Here is a 19,803-nt window from a genome sequence, read left to right on the forward strand (position 1 = left end):
TTAAATGGAATGCATCTTTGAATTTTGAAAGACTTGTAAGATTTGTTCTTCTAACTGTTACATTTATGTATTTCTTTCTCAAAACGAAAATCACATCTGGATCATTTCTTTCAACCATTAAGTAAAAACTACTTGCACTGTGCATTTAAAGGTATGGAGGGCACTGCAGCTTGCCTTTCCAACTTTACAATGTGGAATTGATGTTACATACCAAAGAAAGGTCACCTAGAGTACAAAAGGTTGGATCAAGCCTTTTAAAAAAACTCAGGCAGAGGTTTTCTTTAAAAAAAACTTTTTAAAGATGTTGACATGTGCCAATTGATAACTGATCAGTCCTAGGCAATAGGAGGGAACGTTGATCATGCATCTCAGTCTACAAGACCAGCAATCACTTCCTGCATAGTTTGTCTTGGACAAAAAGAAGAATGTGATATTTATTTGTGATTCCCGAAGAGTAACACACAGGTCAATGACCTTTTAGATTGATTATGTTCGCATTTCTTTATAACCCTTTAAGTTATTCAATGTTCTTTCTGAAGAGGCACAGGTTAATTGGCACTTGGCACTAAAACCTTCCCAAGATCACATAGCTGCTTCAGCATTTTCACTGTCAGAGCCATCTGATTGAAAATATTCTGGAACAATAGACAGTATCTTGTATTTCACAGTTCAAAGTTACCAACCAGGTGCCACTTAGAGGAATATTGGCACCATTACAAGGACAAAATTAGTCGAAGGGGATGTTGCCCTACTTAATTCTCAAGACAAAAAGTAGGAAGGGGAAAAATGCAGCCTTTGCCTGTTTCAACCAGATACTGAAACAATTTAGTGAAAGTGATCTAATACTTTAATCACATTCTACACTCACAAAGGATAATTAAATATTGCATGTGCAACCACAATACTAACAAAGGAAGACAGAAAAAATATTGCACATAGATGATGCTCATTGAAAATACAGTCAAAAAAAAAGTCTTCAATATATAAGCTGAAAATCAGCTGGTCCATAAAACACAACATTAAATTTCTGAAAATAACTTGCATGTATATTGTACAGGACAAATGGACTCCAGAAAGATCAAACAGCATGAGAAAAGAAAATGCACTATTCTAGGTAATATCATTTGTGGCTTACTTAGGTGTTTTTGTTACAACAATGACAAAAACATTATTGGAGAGTTCAAATACAGAATTCCAAAAACTAGGGAGAGAGTGTATTAGATGGGTTTTATCGGAAAAGGGATGGTGACACATTCTTGAAAAGCAAAGGAAGAGCATCTGAAGACAGGGAACGTCAGTTAGCATGGGGCTGGTCAGGGAAGTTAGACAGTCAATCTTTTAATGGGATAGGTACAGTTAAGGCACTCAAGAGGCTACTGGATAATCATTTGGATAGAAAACGCTATGGGCCAAGTGTGGGGCAGGTGGATTAAAAGAAATATATACTTGATGACCAGTGCAGATATGATGGGCCCAACTGGCCTTTTTCTGTATTGTAAAAAAAAAACAATAAAATAAGTGACAGGGTATGGAAAATAAAAAGGCTGGAATTAGGTAAAGATGCTTGTTTGAAGAGGTGGTGCAGGCACGATAGGGCTGAATGGTTTCCTTTGCACCTTAACAATTCTGTTATAGGACAAGAGAACAGGATCTCATGGATTAAAGAGGATGTGGGGGAACCACTATCAAATATCAGTGCAATATTTCCATGGTGCTCCTTTGGCAAATGAACCAAACAGTGACATTTCATTCATTTTTTTTAAACAAAAAGAGAATGCAATTAACTACCAAGGGAATGTGCAACTTTATTCCTGATAGCAACCTGACCAAAAATCCATTCTTCCTGGATTCACAGGTAAATCAACAGCAGAGCACCTCAAGCTCCAACTCAAATAACATTTTAGGAAGAAGAGAGTACTGGGACAGACAAAAGACTTTCCTCAACTCATCATAACTTAGTTATCAATATTCTTTAAGTATACAACTCCTTTCTGATTTTGTTCTCCAAATCAGTTAAGGACTGCAAAACGATAGAACAGATGAGCAACAAGTAAATGCACCTTGACATTGGTAATTCCTCAAAAAGGTCAAACATGAGGTCAGGGCACACTTCAAAGAATCTACTCAGAAGGCTCTTGTAATGTATAGGCAGTGTTCCTGCCTCAGAGCCAGGAGGCCTGGGTTCAAGTCCCACCTGCCACAGGTGAGTAACAACATCCCTGAGCAGGCGGATTAAAAATAACAAAGAATCTACTTGGTCTCCAGCCAAATGATAGCTGCTTCAGTCTCAACATCACGGTTTCCACACCACACTAGCTTTCCTTTGTGCAGAGTGTATTGATTATTTTAAGATCCTTTAAACAGCTGGCATTTGTTCTGTAACGTAAACCTATCATTCATTTTTACATGTAGTTTTAGAAAATCCCTAACTGATTAGAAATAAACACTACTCCATGTCACGCGAAAAGCTGACACTTAATTAAGATTCAACTCGATAGAATCCAAACTGTACAAAGTTAAACTGCTTTTGACAGAATCTGAAGAAGCACGAAGAGCAAGTTTAAATGATAGAAAATCTGAGATCTTAAATCTATAAAGTAAATCAAATCTCTATAATCCATAAAATTGACTGCATTCCTTTTGTGTTGCCACACAGAATGTTGCTAAATTGTCAGGAACATTGGTCTTAATGTTTGAACTTTTACCAAAATCAGCTAATGCCTATTTCAGGGGATCTCATGGAGGATTTCTCTCCACAAGCTCTACCTCACAATTTTATACTGCTCATCTCATTATATACGATCTGTGTCTCTAAGGTGCTGCTCTTGAGCTCTCTTGTACCTTATCCGGGTGGTGGTGGTGGCTGGGAGAGGGCCGAGGGATAGGAGGTACACACCAATACGGAGCCTTTTGGGATTTCTGCAGCTGACACCAGGTCAACCACTGTCAGTATGAATACCCCATCATAGTACAAACTATCACGTGTCTGATTGACTTGACATTATAAACACAGCTATAAGACACAAACTAGATTACGTATCCTTAATGCCTAACCATATTTGTACCTCATCTGAGGGAATGCTATTCTTTCCCCAACGCCCAGTGTAGCATAACATCTCATCATTGTTCAGAACCGATCATGGCCCATCTATCATCGATTTCAAAGGGCAACCCTGACTTACAACTAATGCCATTTCATTGCAATTGATGTGCAAGACTGGCTGTGGCCCACTTCCTGGACTTTAGTGATTCAGAGCACTTGACCAGAATTGCCCTAGCCACCACCTGAACATGTCCAAAGCCTCTGGACAGAAATTGAACAAATACCCACAACCTGATCGACAACAGTGCCCCATGGCTTGACTGAGGACTGATTCCCTCAGAATTTGAGACACAGCTATTCAGTCAAAGCACGTGCAGTGTGTTTGCCACTGTGACAATACTATGGCTTTAAGAGGTGTATTCTGTCCTTTTTTTTAAATGAAGGAAGGTTGAGTCAGAGGTGCCAACTGTGCTGCTCAAAGCCAAGGTAAACAGCTTGAGAGGTCCTTTCTTTTTCAATGTTCGAACAATAGAAGCAGCCTGAATGGATGGTGTCAAGCTCCCATTAAACCAGGATTTTTAGTTTTAACTTTCAGCAGGTCTTGAAACTGGATGTGCAAGTTCTTATTCCTCTCTCTCTGTTACAGCTAAACCCTGGGGTTATCTTCCTGCTGCTAGAATTGCAAAGCGAAACTATTTTATTGAATTTGCCTTTACCTAGGGTGCGTTTATGGAATGTTACTGCCTTGGAATAGTTAATTAGCAATTAACATCTATTATTTTGATAGAGTTACAGTTAAGCCAGGTCTTTGATTATATCTGTGTTTTAACTATAGTATAAAAATAAAGTGCATTTTGCTTAAAATAGAGTAGTTCAACCAATTCACTTGCAACTGGAATGCAACGCCTCACACTTACCTTTAAAGTAAAAAAAGGTCAGGGTCTAGGCTATGTTATTAAAATATTTTAAAGGGTTTTGGTCAGGTCCATAACACTACATACGCTGTAGATGAGACACTGATTTAGCACAGTACCATTAAGCAATATTTTGGTTCCTTCGAATGATCAACACTAGCAAACATGATGAGCTCTCTGGCTTTGCGACTGCACGTGAACTAAGGCAAGCTAAGTACCTTGAGGCCATAAGTTCTGAATGAGAAAGTAAAGTAAGACAAGTGGGGATACTGAGAGTATCCAAGTTGGTGCAGACGGAGTGAGTGCTAAGAGAGCAAGCTAAGAGCGGTGAGATTCACCACACTCTGATGCATGAGATGGGTGCCTCTCACTGTGCAAAATTGCAATGTAGTTGGGCAGCAGCATTGCAACACAAGGTGACAGCACCCTCCAAAGCAAAGCACTGATGTGGTGAACTTCATTATAAAATTGTTTAAAATGTGCCATTACAACATGACATTTTTGTTTTGGGAAGTTGGAATAGTTGGGGAAAGAAAGATGGTATAGGCAGTCACTGCCCATAGAGCGCACTCTGAAATGTTAGGTATTAATGTCCAAGTTGGAGGCCCAAAATGGTCACATACATGTTTGGACTTTCATGCCAAGAAATGTTGCCATATAACTTCACTCCACCACTTGAGAAAATAGGAAATTACATAAAAATTAGGTGACATTAGGTTTTAATGAGATATAAATGAACTTAAAATAGGACTCAGTGCTCACTTGCAAGATTCTCAACTCACCGCTGAAATCTTGGGTGGAAAAGTGAGACTATTATTCCCTTCAACATTGAGGATCTCATCACACTTTTCCAATTAAGTCACCACCACCACGTGTTTCAGGAACTGGGAAAACTCAGTCCAATAGTAATTCCTCTCAATAGGTGAGGTATGTGACAAACTGTACAGCACATATTTGCAACCTTTTCACAATGGTGGGTTTTACAGCATGCAACTGGCCTATCAACAAGGGAGTAGACACTTCATTAACATATTAGAATCAGGTTACTTTGTGCACTTTCAAACGATCGGAAAAGCTAGCTGTAAAAAAGCAGGAACTGCACGGTCAAGATTTTAAATCAAGGATTTAAAGCAATCCTTGAGAACACCACTCAAGCTTTCAAGCATAATTTTCTAACTTCCTATCCCCTTTGTGATTGCAGTTTATATTTTGCCAGTCCAAATCTTTTGCTTGCTCCAGTAAGAGTTTCTCTTTCTGTCCTTCTAAGTCTAGGTTCTATGTTCTCTCCCTCAAGCAATGGATTTCACCACTTTCTCTCTTTTTTCCCTTTTCTCCTATGATGACCTACCCCTCCAACCCAAAACAACCCCCAATCTCTCGCTCCTCCTCCAGATAACTGGAGAACCTCACCAAGAGTACATGGCAATTTTCACCTGCTGGTTGTCTTGCCTACCACCTGGCGATCAGGTTAGAGGCAAAAGTAAAATATCAGGAGGTCTTTCACTTACTTTCTCTTCCCTGGTCTTGATGGACTGTTTTCTGTTATTCTTGCATGGGATGTCGATATCACTGGCTGGGTTAGCTTTTATTGCCCATCCCTAATTGCCCTTGAACTGAGTGGCTTGCTAAGCCATTTCAGAGGGCAGGTAGGAGTTTTTGTGGTTATGGAGTTACATGCAGGACAGACCAGGAAACAATGGGAGGATTCTTTTCCTAACAGACAAGAGTAAACCAGATGGTTTTTAAACAAAATACGGCTATACACTCGCTGGATTTTATTGGAATCAGTTTCACCACCTGTTATGGTGGGATGTGAAACCATGCCTGCTGAAAATTAGCCTGGACCTCTGGATAATTAGTTGACTGATATTACCACTATGCCACCACCTCCCCTGAAGAGGCATAACACTTTCTCCTCACAAATATTGGGTCACTGGTTAGCACTGCTGCCAGGAACCAGGTTCGATTCCAGCCTCGGGTTGTGTGGAGTTTACACATTCTCCCTGTGTCTGCGTGGGCTTCCTCCATGTGCTCCGGTTTCCTCCCACCGTCCAAAGATGTGCAGGTTCGGTGAATTGGTCATGTTAAATTGACCGTAGAGTTAGGTGCATTAGTTAGGGGGAGTGGGTCTGGGTGGGTTACTCTTCGGAGAGTTGGGCTGAAGGGCCTGCTTCCACACTGTAGGGAATCTGATCTAATCAAAATCCATGAAACCATTTCTACATTTCTATGTGGTCACAAAATAGTTAATTTCTTTGTTCAAAATTTTAAAATCAAAACTCCGAATAATTTATTCTGATATATTACTGTCAACTCACATGAAAATATTTTAAAACGTGAATCAATTTTAGTTTTCTTCGCATTTACCAGGGTAATCTGCAAATGTCAAAACACTATGCAACGAGTGAACAAAAGACATTATAAAAGCAATGAACTTTGAATTAAGCATCCTTTCATTATGTTTTTTATAATACTGCAGTCCACTAAAGGGATGGCAAATTTTAACACATTTTAAGGGCACTTCATAACTTACCTCATTAGAATACAGAAAAAATGTTTACATTTAAAGTTTACAATTATTAGATACGCTAATAATGGAGAGGCTGGGGAAGGTAACTGTATGGTGAATAGGGGAGGGAGGAGCAGCCTGACTTCATGTGAAACCTGGAGAATTAAGGAACTTTCAACTCCCCTCCTGAGCAGCAGCCTCCAGTGCTCCCCTTAGGGGCCACTGGCTTGGCTAATATGTGCCTCAGAAACCAACCCACTGTCTGCATAGCACTGGTTCTGAAGAGTCAGAGTTCTAAAGCACAGAAACAGGGCCTTCAGTCCAATTCATCCATGCCAATCAGATACCTAAAATTAATCTAGTCCGATTCGCCAGCATTTAGCCCATATCCCTCTAAATTGTTCCTATTCACATACCCATCCAGATGCCTTTTAAATGTTGTAATTGTATCAGCCTCCATCACCTCCTCGGTCAACTCAGCCACAAAAGAACTTTACCAAGGCCTTAGATTCCTGATTTATATATTAGTTTTACACCCGTGGACAGTGAGAACCTTCTTCCTCAGTTGGTGATGGCTAACACGAGGAAACATAGCTATAAATTGAGGGGTGATAGATGTAGGTCAGATGTCAGAGGTAATTTCTTTACTCAGAGAGTAGTAGTGGCATGGAATGCACTGCCTGCAAAAGTAGTAGACTCGCCAAGTTTAATAGTCATTTAAGTGGTCAATGGATAAACATATGGATGAAAATGGAATAGTGTAGGACAGATAGGCTTCAGATTGTTGTGCCAACCGGTGGCCGGACGGCCTCTACTGCGCTGTAATATTCTATTCGCTTTCTTTCAAGAAATAGATCTTCAAATATAATGATAATATGAAATTCATATGCAGAGATACTGTCATCAGAACAATAAATTCAACTAGTATCCTGCTGCTGTGGAATACAGAGAAGGCGAAAAACATGAAAATTTACAGTTCTGTATGTTGCATTCCCATTGGGGCAACTGGAGTTCACTGGGGGAGATTTGCAGAGGTCATGCAGCAAGTATTTAATTACAGGTGACAGAGAGCTGCTTTGACAACTCAAAAACAATGCTGTGGTAATGTGACACCACTGTTGTTGTACCTCCATTACAGTCACTGCAAACAGGGTATTATTAATTAAAGAGTATTCCTTTCAGATTTGGTGCGATTGGTCAGATTATACTTCCTGACCTTGTATTTTCCTATTTATTATGGAAAATCTATCTGAAACAGCACTCAGCTTTGTAACAACAAAATAGTGCAGACTTTCCAAGTGAACAATCTCAGTTACAGATTTGACCAACATTCATGTCGTGCATATATAATTGCATATATAATTAATACACTATGTAAAATCAAGGTGAAAAACAAACTTTGATTTAACAAGTTAAATTTCAAAGCAAAGTTGAACCCTTCAGGTTATAAGTTGATTATCTGAATTTTTGTGAAGTAAATTAAATTCAAAGTCTCTGATCCATTTTTTGTTCTATACACAGTAACTTATATCCATGTACCTCCTTTCAAATGATGAAATATTTCAAAGTGCTTCATAAGTGCAGAGTCAGCCAAAAACTGACACTAAGCCAAAGAAGACATCAGCAATGATGACACAAGTCTTGGTCGTAGAAGTGGGTTTCACAGTGCCTTTAAAAAGGAACGTAGAATCCCTACAGTGCAGGAAAAGGCAATGTGGCCCATCAAGCCTTCACTGATGGTCCAAAGAGAATCACACTCATACCCAGCTCTCCCATCCCATCCCCTTAACCCCACATTTACCATGGCTAATCTACATAGCTGACAAATCACTGGACACAATGGGCAATTTAGAATGGCCAATCCACCTAATCTGCACATCTCTGGACTGTGGGAGGAAGCACCAGCAGAAACCCACTGGGAGAATGTACAAACTCAGAACAAAGTGAAGAGGTTTCAGGGTGAAAATCTGAGAATTTCAGGGATGAAATGTTTGAATATGCTGTTCAGTTTAAGATCAAGTATGAACAGTCTTTTTCTGTCTGAGACACAGTGGTCAGGATGGGATGGAATCAGTGGCTAGTTAACAAAGTTCATGGTGAGCGCCTCATTTTAACTGTTTCAGCCTTCCCAAAAATTTTTGGAGAAAACTTTAGGGTAATATAGTTCGACCAACAGAAGGAAGTCTTCCGAAAAAGACTATGTCAACTGACATCATGCACTGCTTCAAAGTTCAAAGTTCACGCATGATTTTGCCAGTAACAAATCCCCAATCAGGTCTAACACCATCACCTAGAATTCCGATGATGTTGTTTGCCAAGGAACAAGTACATTTTTTTCCATCACCAAAATGAAAAATAGCAGGCAATTAAATCGGCACAATAAGTAACTAGGAGGAGGGAGTGAGGCCCAAGGCTTGGTGCAGTCTGTCAGAGACACAAATGGTAATGCAACAAAGAGCAAAGGCTGAAACAGGTAACAGGGTTATGAGGTGGAACAGAAAGGGAGGCAGCTGTCACCTCTTCCCCAACACAACACTCCCTCTCCCCATTCTTCTCCATAGCCCCGTCCTCTCCCCAATATCCTCCTGCTGAACTCTGTTTCGGTTGCGTTTCTTACTGTGCTTGCCCAGTTCCTTGGCCTATGACATCATTGGAATTCTGGGTGATGGCACAGGTTCTGACCGTGCATGCATGGATTTGAAACGAGCAAAATAATTGCACGTAAGCATTTCTGGAATCCTGGGCATGTTTATTTCCAGATTTAAGCACATGCAAAGTTGCGACTGGTGCTGGGTGAGAGAAGATTGGTTTTGAAGCATTAAGTTCATGTTCTTTACAGGGCAATGCAATTAGTTTCTTGTGTTCTACCTACCGAGTAGCCCTGGAGATACTTTCTGAATTATCCAACAAATTTTTTTTTGAAAATCATCGATTGTTGGCAGGATGTTTGAGCACTCATATATAAAAGGGTCTTCCTCACACATAGCTTTATCTCTTGTCCTAGATCTTACATGTGTATCCAAATCACTACCTGCTACGGGAACAGATTTTATTTGTCTACCTTAATGAAAAGTCAACACAATTTTGTACACTAAATTTAAAAAAAAGTATGGTGGAGATCAAACAAAAACTGAATTTCCTCCAGTTCTGAAGAAAGTTCACTGGATCTGAAATGTCAATTCTGAATTCTCTCCACAGATGCTGCCAGACCTGTTGAGATTTTCCAGCAATTTCTGTTTTTGTTTATAATTTTGCACACATCTATCAAATCTCCACTCATACTCCATTGTTCCAAGGAAAACAACCCCACTTTGTCCAATCGAACATTGCAGTTAAATTCCTCATCCTAGCAACTATTCTGATAAATCTCTTATGCACCATTTCAAGGATCTATCTTTCTTAAAAACTGCGGTGACCAGAATTGGATGCAATATTCTAGTTATGACTTAAACAGAGCTTTATAAAAAGTTCAGTATAATTTACCTGCTTTTGTACTCAATATGTCTATAAAACCAAGACACCATATGCTTCACGAAGTGTTCTCTTAATCTGTCCTGCTACCTTCATAAATTTAATATACGTTAACCCTCACATCCCTCTGTCTCTGCACACAGTCTTCAGGACCATGCAACTTAATCTGCATTGTTTCTTCCTATTCCTTCTGCCAAAACCTATCACCTCACACTACTCTCTATTAAATTCCATCTGCTCGCATATCCACTTCCTGATACAATCAATTGGTATCATAATCACTATTTATGAAAATCAGCAAACTTTGAAATTTAACTCTTTTCCCAATACCGGTGACATTTATATACAATAAAAAACATTGGCAGCCTTTGCACCAAATGTTTGAAACACTGCTGTCTATTATCTTCCAGGCTGGAAAATAACCATTTACCACGACTTACTGCCTTCCCTCCTTAAACCAATTATTTTCATTTAAGCTGACATGGATTTTTCTATTCCATCCAGTCAATTTTGTTAATTTGTTTTAGTATTTTTATAAAGTTCAGAAACTTTCTTAAATTCTCTATCAACAACATCCATTACATTGCCTTCAGCAAAAAAAAAATTCAAGTAGATTAGTCAGGCACAATGTGCCTTTTCGAAATCTATATTAGCTCTCTCTTTGGTTCATTCAAACCTGACAAAGTGCCTGCTGAATTGTTGTCTCATTCAATTCCAGGTGTGGAACTGGCAGTCTTGACACACAAAGATAATGGAAGTCAAAATATACAGTTGAAAGTTGGAGATGGGTGCTGTCAGTTTTCACATGGAACCTAATCTTGGGTCTTTAATTTGGTATTTCTAAGGGACAGCATATGAATGAGAAATAGAGGTACTCAAGAAAAACGATTTTAGGAAGCAAGTTATAAAGCAATAAAAGAAACCACTGTAGAAGATTCTTTGAATACCCCACTTGGCTGAACAGAGGAGGATTTGGAAGAGGATAGAGCCTTGTGAAAGGCTGAAGACAGGCCGAATGGTTATGGTGTGATACGTCATGTTTGTGGATAGTCAGCAAGTTACATAACCTCAGCCATGGGAAATGTAGGGGTACAAGGATAAGGTGGGGGGGCTGGAAGGGGATGCTCTTCAAAGGTCTCGATAAACCGAATAGTCTCTTTCCACATTGTAGGGGGTTCTATTATTCTCAACCTTGATTAAGGCCATCTCAGCACTGTATCAGATAAAGTAACCCAATTATGCTCCAACAACCTGAGACAGAAACATTTTGATCAATAATATTAAACACGCTAATTTGTTTGAAAGGTGCTGGTATTTCATCACAATTACTCGCAGCTTCAGCCATATAGAGTAACTGCAATTCCAAGACATGAACAGTCATAGCAAAAGAGTATCAGAAACATTGCGCAGAATCCATTTGTCATCTTTTTGCCAATATTAAAGATGGTGAAATCCACTTCAAACAACAGGATTCAATAATTTTTGGAGTAAAAAAATTCAGCCCACGAACATTTTTTAGAATTACAGAGAAAGAAAATGAGTAAAAGGAAAGAACAAGCCAGTGGATCCATTTTGAATAGCTTGAATAAATACCAATAAAAATACAAGTGTTGATCATTTTACTAATTTCTTCACAAGAACAAATCTCGTCCTACAACTTTGCAGAATGTCTGGAGGGCACTGATATGTATGTACACAGTTAACACTACACAGAAGATAAAGTGCCGAAGACCAGAAAGTTTCAATGTTTCTAAAACTTCACCAGAAGAATAGAAAAGCTATGAAATGTGGTTGGGAAAATCTATCAAAAACCTTAATATGAACCCCTCCCCATCCTGGGCTGGGGAATAATCATAGGAGAATGGTAATCAAAAAGTTCAAATATGGAACACAACACCAATGTGATGCACACACGCTCAGAGCCTCTTTTTACATGCTGAATATCAAGATGCCCACGATGTCTCAGTGTGGGGAAATGAGACACCATTGACATAATTATATCAAGTTCATCGAGTGCAATTTGGAATATGATTTACAATTCATTGCTGCTACTGAGTTTCCTAAATGTCAGCAAAAAGGGAGGTGAGACCCAACTGTTTCTTGAGCTAAATGCCTTCAACAATACATTTCATGGGCCAGAAATGTTCCTCACGCCTGAACACGTTATCTCCTACAGCTCTAATCACAACTTCTCCCTGCACTCTTTACCAATACCCAATCTCTTCTCCCTTCAACAACCATGACGGCTCACCCAAGGCCTGGGCCAGGTCTTTCTGCTCAACCCTACCAGTCTGATGTCCAAACAGTACCCTCCACTGCCAACTCCAATGATCACCGCTTTCTGGATCATTCTTAGTCACAACTTCCGATCACCAATCCCATGCCCAATCATCATCCACTGAGCTATCCAAGTGTAATACCAAATACTGACCCTCTTATCATCCAGTGTCTCTTCTTCACTCTTCAAAATCAACATATCATCATCTCCACACATACTGCAGGGATCTATCCCTTTGGACCTCAGGTTGCAGGCTTCTGTCACTGATTTTCTCCCTCACTCTCCAACTGAGTCATGAATTTGACCAACTGTTGGACAGCAAAGAGAGGAAAAACGGCAAAGACTAAAAGACTGCAACCTCCTTACCTCTCAGTAAACACCTGATTTTACTTGAATCATTGATTTGATTAGAACAAAATAGGTTTTTCCCATATTAGAACAAGAAGTTGGTAGTTTTAGGATTCAAAGATTTGAAATGATGAACTTTAATGCCTGATAAGCACTTTTCTTGTAATAAATGTTTCAAAAGATTGTCATTTGGTCCACATAAAAACTCAGAATATGCAAGATTGTGACTTCAAGTTTCTTAATGAGAATTGTTCTTCAACTGAAGGACAGAGGAAAAAAGGAATCTACATAGAGATTACCGGCTTATATTGATTTCAGAAAACCAATATGGTGAGAAAGGGCAATTGGAACTTTATTTAAGCAAAGACATGTTCTTTTACTCAGTATCACTACAATATTACTATAGAATAGCACATCTTAATATAAAATGTTACGCAATGGGGTTGCTTTGACACCTTAAACACAAAATGTATTTTTTTTCTTGGACTCTTCATGTGGGTGCATTGGTTACAAAGGCCCAACAACATCTGTTCTTTCTCAGGCAGCTGAGGAAATTTCGGCAGACGGTCACCTTACAATCCGCCGCCCTGTGGCCTGACCTCCCGCAGGTTCGGCACACTTTTGGCTGCCCTGCGTATGTCAGGTAACCTCTGCTTCCTCCGATGGCAAAGCTGGAGGGTGGGTGAAGGATGTTCCCACTGGCATCGACCCTCAGGGTTACCCTGACCTGTCGTTTGCTGGTCCAGATCCAAAAAGGATCGACCACATCGGTACTCTCTCCCTCGACCTGGATGTATCTTCTCAAGAAGATCAGGACATCTGCTGCCGGGACGCGAGGGTTGTACATGTGGATTATTACAACCCGACTCCTCTGCGCAGGAAGCACACACAACAGGACCGCCGACAAGATGGAGAACAGAGGTTCCCCTTCCTTCTCCTTGAAGACCTTCAGGAGCTGCTCGCAATTCTTCACGCTCCTGAAGGTCACGTTGAAATAGTCTGCCGCAGGGAAATCCTGCAGGCAGTACACGTCCGCTGCTTCGAACCCGCAGCACTCCAGCAAAATCTTCACGAACACCATCCGATCGACTGGTATGTGCTCCTCCACCTTCTTCACAGTCACCCTGACTGTGTTGCGAATGCCCTGGCCAGGGCTGCGAGCGGCTGCTAAGGCCATGCTCTGAGGTTGGCTGGTACCTGAATTGGCGTTAGGCCGAAGCCAGCATAAAGATCCACCAAGAGCAGGTGAGCACAACCAAACGATCCTCCAACGTCCAATCACGATGCAGCGATGTTCTCCAGCAGCTCCGACGACTCGCAACACGATCCCCGTGGTTTCTCCCCCGCCAGCACACGTCTGCTGCGTCGAACCAACAGCACTCGAGCAGAATCTCTTCCTCTGGTCCTCAGGAACTACACATATTCCGAGCCAAAAGCTGTGTTGCAGCTGACGGCCAGCAGGGTGCCTTTTTTCAACACAAACGCATGAATGCACTTTATGCTCACTCTTCTTGAAAAGAGGAACATTCGCCTCCTTCCAATCCTCCAGTATGACTCCCATGGAGACTGAGCAGGCAAAGATCTTCGCCAGCGGTATAGCAACCTCCTGCCTCACTTCCTGCAGTAGCCTAGGATAAATCTGGTCTGGCCCTGGAGACTTGTCAATCTTAACACTTGTCAAAATTTCCAGTACATCAACTTCATCGAGCTTGATCTGCTCAAGCTTGATCTGTTCAAGCTTGATCTGTTCAAGCTTGATCTGTTCAAGCTTGTTTCCCAACTCCTCAAAGTTCTCATTCACAGCAAGGTCCCTTTCCTCAGTGAAAACCGAAGCAGAAAACTCATTTTGGGCTTCCCCTATTGGCTCAGACTCCACGCACAAGTTCCCAACGCTATCCCTGATCTGCCCTACCTTCTCCCTGATCATTCTCTTATTCCTCATGTAGGAGTAAAATGCCTTTGGGTTCTTTCTGATCTTTCCTGCCAAGCCTTTCTCGTGCCCCCTCCTGGCTCTCCTCAGTCCATTACTGAACTCCTTTCTAGCTAAAGCTGTGCTAGATCCTTGCTTCCTCCACCCTATGCAAGCTGCCTTCTTCCTTTTGACAAGAAGCTCCTCTGTTCTCATCATCCAAGATTCTTTAATCTTACCCGTCTCAAAGGAACAAATTTATGCATCACTCGCAATAACTGCTCCTTAAATAGTCTCCACATGTCTGCTGTGCCCTTTTTGTGGAACAATTGCTCCCAGTCTGTACTTCCCAACTCCTGTCTGATAGCGTCATAATTTCCTTTTCCCCAAATTAAATTTCTTCGCTCGATAACTGCTCCTTTCCCACTCCAAGGCTATGGTAAACGTGAGGCAGTTGTGATCACTGTCACCAAAGTGTTCTCCCACTGCGGAATCTGACACCTGTCTTGGCTCATTGTCGAGCACCAAATCCAAAATGGCCTCTCCCCTTGTTGGCCTGTCTACATACTAAGTAAGGAAACCCTCCTGAACACACCTGACAAAAACAGCTCCATCCAAACCATCTGCACTTAGGAGGTTCCAGTCAATATTGGGAAAGTTGAAATCACCCATAACAACAACTTTGCTACACCTGCATTTTTCCAGTATCTGCCAGCCTATGAATTCCTCAATCTCCCTACTGCAATTAGGGGGCCTGCAGAAAACCCGCAATGAGGTGGCTGCTCCCTTGCTGTTCCTAATGTCCACTCATACTGACTCAGTAGACAAACCTTCCTCAACAACCTTTGTTTCTGTAGCTGTGATGCACTCTGATTAGCAATGCTACACCCCTTCCTCTTTTTCTACCTTCCTTGTTCTTTTTAAACGTTCTAAACCCTGGAATATCGAGCAACCATTCCTGCCCCTGTGAAACCCACATTTCCATTATGGCCAAGCATCATAGTCCCAAGTACTGATCCATGCTCTAAGTTTGTCAGTCTTATTTCTGACACTCCTTGCGTTAAAGCAGACACACTTTAACTGATCTCTTTGTTTCATCGTGTGAGAAACCTTCCCGATAGATTTACTACATTCTGTCACTGCCCCATCTGCAACTGCCCCCCTCTCAGATACGTGACTCTGACTCCCACCCCCTGCCAAATAGTTTAAACCCTCCCGAACCACACAAACAAATCTCCCACCCAGGACATTTGCGCCCCTCCAGTTCAGGTGCAACATGCCCTTCATGTAACAGTCCCACCTTCCCCAGAAGGTATCCCAACGGTCTAGGTATCTGAAGCCCTCCCTCCTGTACCAGCCTCACAGCAACGTGTTAAGCTGCATTCGCTGACTGTTCCTCACCTCACTATCTCGTGGCACCGGTAGCAAACCCAAGATCACTACTCTACTTGCCCTGCTCTTCAGCTTCCAACCTAACTCTCTGTAGTCACTTTTCAGATCCTCAATCCCTTTCCTGGTTATATCATTGATGCCAATATGTACCAAGATTTCTGTCTGCTCACCCTCCCCCTTCAGAATCTTGTAAACCCGATCGGCGACATCCCAGACCCTGGCACCTGGGAGGAAACATACCTTCCGGGGGGTCCTGTTCTTGACCACAAAATCTCCTATCAATCCGTCTAACTATTGAGTCACCTACCACTAGCGCTTTCCTATTCTCCCCCTTCCCTTCTGAGCCACAGTGTCAGACTCCGTGCCAATTTAGAACTTTAACTTGTGGACCAGGCCTACACTTTTCCATAACTATTTTAAAGCTACTAGAATTATTGGCTGGTCCCAAAGTGCTACCCCACTAATACCTCAGTCACTTGCTCTACCTTATTTCCCAAGAAGAAGTTGGGTTTTGCCCTGCTTGAGTAGGACTATCTACATATTGATTGAGAAAGTGATGGAAAACTTCGTAAGACCTCAGTGCATACCCTCTCTATGATCTTGGCTTTGATGTGTACCACAACTTTTCGCTCATTTCTTTCCACTTTACCAACTCTGTGACATCCAGGAAACAACAAACCATACGAGACAGGAGATAAGGGACATTGTCTATTCCCTTCATAACGCAGATCAGCCTTCCCTCCATGATCTTGAAAAAATAAATATGCTCTCTCTTGGAATCAAGTCAGCAATTTGCTTAAAACCATTAATTATTGCTAAACCTGCTGTGTGAGGGGGGCTTAAAACGCATCGCCACCTATAATTCTTCCTTCACCCCCAACCCCACTCCCAACCTTCAGCATATGTACCAACATTTTCCCAGCTCAGTGGACCCAAAAATCTGACTCTCCTTTCTCTCCACAGATGCCAGACTTGCAGAGCTCCTCCAGCTATTTTTGTTTTTGCAGCATGTGGTTTTGCACATATTACAAGGCTGTATTTGGCCCAAAGAAACTGCAGAAATGTACAAACAAATTCATGCAAGCTTAGGAGAAGTAGGTCACTCAGACCCTCAAGCTTGCACCATCATTCTAGATTATAACTTTTTATCAACCACAACTCCATTTCCCCATGCTATATCTTGTAGCCATGAAAATTGTTAGAACCCTCACTGATTTGTTTTTAAATCACTTTTGGTTTGGAGCTGTGAGCTCAGAGTTGAAGGTGACCTTAGGACTATGAGTAGTTTGCTTTTTCAAAACAGAACAAACAAACATGTATTTATGAAGTTAATTGCAGATCGATCCTTGTTCAAAGAACTCTACAGATCTGGAGATGCATCATGCTCAAACAAAATGCAGATTTTGGTTATTAACTGGGCCCGCACACTGAGTGATAGTACCAATCAGTCTAACAAAGAAAATGTTGGAAAAACAGAAAAAGAAATGAAAGTTTGCACTGGTTTTGAACTCTACGTTTTTGTCAGGAGGATTGTGGCTGTCAAAATTAGAGGATGGTGGTTTGATTGCTCTCTTGTTATGCTCCCATTATCAACTTATGAAAGTTTTGAGAATAATTCTCAGTTACATGCACTAAATGCATGTCCCTCAGAGTCGACTGGAAGCTATTTGCATTGACCAGTGTAGTCAGAAACCAAGCAAAATGCAATCCCATGTACATGTGATTCTATGTGACGTAAAAACAGCTTAAGTCAACTAGCCAGCTGTATCTCTTACTAATCTTTTAACTGATCCCTTAACTGCATCAGTTTGTCTGTATTTGAGAGTGGGGGCTAGAATGAAAGAAGATTGGGTTTAAATCATACACACTAATTAGATTACCCGATGTCAGAGTCAGAGTCAGAGTCATACAGCATGGAGGTAGACCATTCAGTCCAACTCATTCATGCCGACCAAGTTTACCAAACTAAACTAGTTTCCACTTGCCAGTGTTTGGCCCAAATCCCACTAAAACTTTCCTATTCATGTACCTAATCAAATGTCTTTAAAATGTTGTCATTGTACCTGCATCTACCACTTCATTCCACACACAAAACTTTGCTCTGTTAAAGCGATGGCATTATTAATAAATTGTTGATTCTTTGGTTTAAACTTTTGTGGCGATACTATGGCTTTCGGAAGCGTATTCAGTCCTGTGTTTTTAAAAAAAAAATCAAAAAAAGGTTGAGACAGAGGTGCTGAGCAATCTGCTTCAAAGCCCATAAAATATTAAATAGCTGGAGTATCCTTGGGCTTTTTTCCTAAATTTGGAACAAAAGCACCAGCCTGAATTGGTGAAATCAAACCCTCAAAGAACCAGAGCTTTACTTGTGGTTTTTCAGCAGCAGTTGTTGGGGTCATGAAGCTGGGTTTGAAAACAGCAGTACATTTCTCCCTGCTATTCGCTCTCCAAGCTTCCTCTTGATGTCCTTCCTACTAGACTGGAGAATTGCCTGAGAGACAAGCTATTTTATTGAATTTGCCTTTGCCAAGCATGTGTTTATAGGATGTTAATATATTGGAACAGTTATGGTTTAGGAGCTAAATAATGTATTATTCTGTTAAGTTTTCCAATAGTTATTTTTCCAATTTTTTCTTTCTTTTGTTGTATTTTAACTACAGTGTATGAATATAGTTTAAACACAGTGTTTTGCTTCAAGACTGGTAGTTTGACCAATCAAATTGCATTTGAAACACAAGGCCTAGCACTTGCCTTTAAAATAAGAAAAAGTTAGGGTCTAGGCTATATACTTAATATATTTTGAGGGGGGCTTAGTCTTGTCGATAACACAAGTTTGGTATTAGTTATTTAAAAAGTCATGTTAGGAACCATTGGGGCAAATTTGAGGGTCAAGTATTTATTTTACCATGTTGTGAAAATGGGGAGAGGGAAACAGATTTGATTTAGTTGTGTCTCTGTCATAACAACTTCTCAAGATATACTGATCTATCTTGTGCATGCTCAATGACTGAGCTTCCAGTGCCATCTGTGGCAGAGAATTCCAAAGATAAACCTCCCTCTGACTGAAGAGACGTTCTGTTGTCCCAGTCCTAATGGACTTGCCTCTTTTGTGGAAACTGTCTCCTAGTTCAAGACCTCCCTGGCCAGTTTCTGCATCTAGCCTGTCTACCCTTTAAAGATCTGTACAAGTTATCCATTTCTCCAAATAATATTTTATAGAAAATACGACCCAGACTCCTCGTAAGAATTAATCTGGTGAACCTGCATTGCATTTCCTTGATGGCAAGTATATTAATCCTCAAATAACAGAGGTCAAAACTGGACACCATACTCCAACTAAGGTCTCAGTAAAGCACAACACAATTCATGCAAAACATCCTGCACTCTGGATCAGGCAAACATGTTTTGATTAGTTAAACATTTCATCAAAATGAACAGGATTTTCTGCTGACATCCACTTCCACCTCTTTCAAATTGTTCCATTTTGGATTTTCTTCTTAATCACTTGCGAAGCTCAGACTGTCTTCAAGCAATACTAATTTTTCCACTAATACTGGAAATTTAGCCAATGAAGAAAGAGAATTGAATTATTACACTCATTTTTCTCACATTTCATTTAGCAAAATGTTTGTCATTTAATTCCTAGCAGCCCTTATCTAAAGGGTAATTACACTGTATTAAAAAGCCATTAAAGATAGAGAGTTAGATAGAGAGTTAGCATCCAAATTTAAAAATAAAAATACAAAATGCTGCAAACAATTGCAATTATTAAGTTTCTATTCTTTTTAGCTTTTATCTTATTATTATACACCTTTAAAATAATTAGAGAGATTTGCATGTTGGCATCACTGAGCTCAAGTGTTTGGGGACTTAATTATCCCAACACCAATGTAACAACAAACCCAAAAATTATTCTGCAACTTGTGAAGGCATGATAAG

At 40.6% G+C, this 19,803-nt stretch overlaps 1 protein-coding gene across 11 annotated transcripts in view; it reads right to left on the minus strand.

Moving 5' to 3' along the window:
* The window catches only part of LOC122558562 (C-terminal-binding protein 1), a 310,239-nt gene that overhangs the window by 45,118 nt on the left and 245,318 nt on the right, over positions 1-19,803 (minus strand). The window lies entirely within an intron of this gene.

The sequence above is a fragment of the Chiloscyllium plagiosum genome, chromosome 1 (assembly GCF_004010195.1).
Source record: "Chiloscyllium plagiosum isolate BGI_BamShark_2017 chromosome 1, ASM401019v2, whole genome shotgun sequence".
NCBI lineage: Eukaryota > Metazoa > Chordata > Chondrichthyes > Orectolobiformes > Hemiscylliidae > Chiloscyllium > Chiloscyllium plagiosum.